Here is a 4,105-nt window from a genome sequence, read left to right on the forward strand (position 1 = left end):
TGGCACAGCCTACCCAGCTCTCACTGGCCAAACTGCCAGTGCCTCCCATCAACACCACTCTGTCAGGAGCCACAGTCTCACCCTCCCTCTGTCCCATGTCCCCTGCTGCTATCAGTCATCTCTCAACCCTGATTAATAAAGCTCTTTACACATAAACCCCTTTAGGACCTGAAGACAGGTAGAAAAACTTCAATTTTAACTTGAAATTTCTAAAGCAAGGAGGAAATTTGCTTCTGGGTCTTTTGTGGTGATGTTGGTCACATCTTTCTGTTGGTCCCAACTTACTGCATGCACGGTCATTTCTCCTCTATTATCCTGATGAATATCGAAACTAAGAGGTTAAAAAAATTATATTTATTAGTCACCAATCCACACTAGCATTTTTGCATTTTTAAGGGGGACCTATTCTAGCAGGACTAGAAAACAATGCATTTGTTATGAGAAAGGGAGCATTCAAACCCAACTATGGGCATAGTCTCAAGGTATCCCCTTACTGAAGCTGCTTTCAGAAAAGTTACAATCTAGCAGTGGAGAATTCAGCTTTGGTCCCCAAACCTTCAGTCACTAGTGGCTGCTTGCAAACACTGTATGTCCTACATATACTGTGAGCTGAATCCAGCAGCCAACACCGACCCAAAGTACTTTCTAGACAGGGGTTTTGGGGTGAGGGCCTGGGGGCTGAGAGATGCATGACCCAACTGTTAAAAGCACTTTACAAATCAGTGTAATACTTCAAAAATGGAAGCCAAGGCACAGAATTGATAAACCTATTAAAAATATAATCAAGATCACCTGCCTTTTCTTGTTGAAACAACTTCATTCCTATCTGTTGGTATCATGGTATCTGTGAAGCACTTTGATGCCATCCTGACAAGTCATCATCTGCATTATCATCATCAGACATAGGCACCTGCTTCTCTCCAGTGCTGCTGAAAAATTGCCTTTTAAGCAGAAACAGAAATATTTAACCAGCTTTTCAGAACATTAGAAATCAGTATGTTTCAAAATCTCTGGCATTCTTGAAATTAGAACTATTAGAACTTCTGTAATGCCACAATTAAAAATCTCCTACATAAGGACTTCCACATATATATATATCACTGGTATATTTTTTTTGCTTGAGTTACATCCAACAAAAAGAAAGTTAAAAACCTGAATGCATTTTAATTTTGGCATGAGATAACTAACTAGCTGCCATTCTACTTTAGCTTTGTCTTTGTCACATCATACTGTTGATTTTGAAAGTCCTCATAGCAAATTTTTATTTATTTTGGCATAGGCATGATTTCATTTTTGATGTACCTGCACTACAAACAAATACATTTTATGACATAATATATGTACTGTTACTGACAGAATATATATGTCAACATTTCTTTGCCATGAAAGAGTGCCCAACTAAAGTACAGGAGGGGATGAAACCTGGATGACAGAAAGCAGACAGTTCTACCACTAGTCCAAATCACTCTCTGTTCTCAAATTACTGGCAGGCAGACATATTTGTTGGTGCCAAATTATATTACAGCCATCAGCAATAATTAAATGCAAGGGCAATGCTACAATACATGGCATTGCAGTGACTGACAATGGCAGTTGACAAATGAAACATGAAAATGATGAGAGGCTGCCAAAGTTTAATTATATTAATATTTAAGTGTAATTGGGCTGGTTATGCTGAAAGCAAAAATATGAACCACAAAGTCTGTAGAACCAGGTGGGGAAGCCAGAGTCCTGCAATGTTAAAGCCCAAGCTTCCAAACCAAAAGGGGCATTTGTAAATGTCTCAGCACAGTCATAGCAGACACCTGGCATAAATGCAAGGCAGAACTAACTTAAGGATGGTGCTTATTTCCACAAATGAACTCTTGTTAACATCAAAAGCTAGCAAGGGTTGTCTTGTCTTCCAGAACACTACCAAAGGTCTTATTCCCAAGGGAAACGGACAGGAATGTATAGGATACCTTGGCCAGTTTGAGCCTGTGCAGCTTCACCTGCAAGGCACTGGGCAGAAGGAATGAACAGGAAAACCAGTGCAGGCAGTGGAAGAGGGGGAGGGAAGGGAATGAAGGACAAAGCAGTTTTCTTGTGCAAGTAACTCCAGCTTGGAGCCTGTTCCTGCCCTGACAACAGCTACATGTTGTAGCCGTGCTGTTCCATCTGTCCCCTGGCTGCAAGTCTCAGGTGCAACATGCACCTGTGTCACATTTAAGCCAAGAATGGCCTACAGGGAGTCTGAGTTAAAGTGTTGACATCTATATGAAGCTTACATATATCTGCTTCACAGAATGACAGGGAAACCCACATCATCTACCTGAAGATGAATCTTCATGCTGAATTGCCATTTGTACCCATAATGGAAATAAATCCATCAGAATAGATCAATCAACAAGTCTAGACTTGTTTTGTGGTGCTTTGGATAAGGAATTCAGTTTTTCACTGGCACACATCTTTGCACATTGGCTAGTTCATATGATTGTTATTTTACTCAGTGTTTTCCATAGCATTTCCTAATTGGAAGAGGTGCAGATGCTGCTCGATCTGAAATAATAATCAATAATCAATCTATCTGACAATTTTTCTGACAAGAGAATTACATCAGTCAACATCAATCTAACTCAGAACAGGCTTTTATCATGTCACATCTTGGACCAATTGAGACCAATTAATTGTCCTACCAAGTAAGCATGGCAATTTTAACTGCTAAAATATTAACATTACAGTGAACTTCAGTTGACCTAAGGGACACATTATCATCTTGACCGACTACAACTTCATGGTAATTTCTTTTCAGTGTAACACATGAAGTGATGATCTTCTAGAAATTTCCTGAAAAACAGTCTCCTTCTATCTTTGCCCTTGTCAATACAGAAGACTTGTTTACATGGGAGTTGCATTACTGTCTCATGGTGCTATTATGGAACTCAGAATTTGTGCTCTTGCATAGCTCCAGCTATATTGCTGTGAACTTTTGACAGGTTCTCCAAAAACTCACTCTTGGTTGGGGCTGCCCATAACACAAAGCAGCTCTCCCAATAGTTCAGGAATAGAACTCTCACAGGTTTCTATTAGGTCCAACCCCAAACACAACATTCTCTCATGATGCTTTAGGGATATTTTTTTTTCCCCCAGGATTTCCATTTCCTTCATGTTTTCTGTACAGCCTTCTGTCCACAGACATCTCTTAGGGCTCTTTTGATAATTGAATCCTAACATGTTAACACTGAATAGCATTGGCTCTGCTAACACCTATTCCCTTTCAATAGCTAAGCTATTTAATAACCATATTCTATACTGTGTACTCACAGCATCAAACAGTACCAGAAAAAATAAGGGCTATGCTGTACAGGAAACAGCAGGGAGCTTAAACCTTAGATTTTTTTTTTCATTTTGAAAAACAAAGATCCCAAATATACCTCTCAGCATTCTCCAGAAAGAGTTACACCAAACCTGCTGCAGTTCAAGCACCACATAAGACTTTGTTTTGTAGAAAAACATCACAGAAGATTCAAGTCCTTAATCTATCAAGAAGAATGGACTCTGATACTGACAGGTTGCTAAGTTACTAAGACCACATATATATTAAAAATGTTTATACAACATTTTCCTTTTGATTGAGTAGTAGTTCTTGCTTTGACAAGGAAAAAAAAAAGCAGACAAGTTGTTGAAACAGAGGCCAAAGATTTTATACAAGGAATGTCATGGCTGCTTTCTCTTTGTGCATTAACATGGTAGTAAAGCTACATGCATTAACAGCACACAGGGCACAGCCTACAAACCAAGAACACATTGTTCACCCATTAAAAAAATAAAGAATACTTTGAAGCACAGAATTATGCTAGATGTACAGAATGTCTTTTAAGAGAGGATTTCTACCTACTCATGCCCTTACTTGGACAACAGAAGTTTATGGCAGACTTTTGCTTACAAAAACATAAGACAGTCCGCAGCAAACTTGGCCAGTACCGAAGGTGTCCTGGAACATCTTCTAAGTCTACTTCCTTGTGTAGGCTGGATGTAGTTGTGAAGGGACAAACACTTTGTGAGCACGGTCTTTCAGAGACAAAGTGAGAACCACTTGTTGCAAGGAAAGTCAGTACACTTGTTC

This window comes from Melospiza georgiana, chromosome 6, assembly GCF_028018845.1.
Source record: "Melospiza georgiana isolate bMelGeo1 chromosome 6, bMelGeo1.pri, whole genome shotgun sequence".
Lineage (NCBI taxonomy): Eukaryota > Metazoa > Chordata > Aves > Passeriformes > Passerellidae > Melospiza > Melospiza georgiana.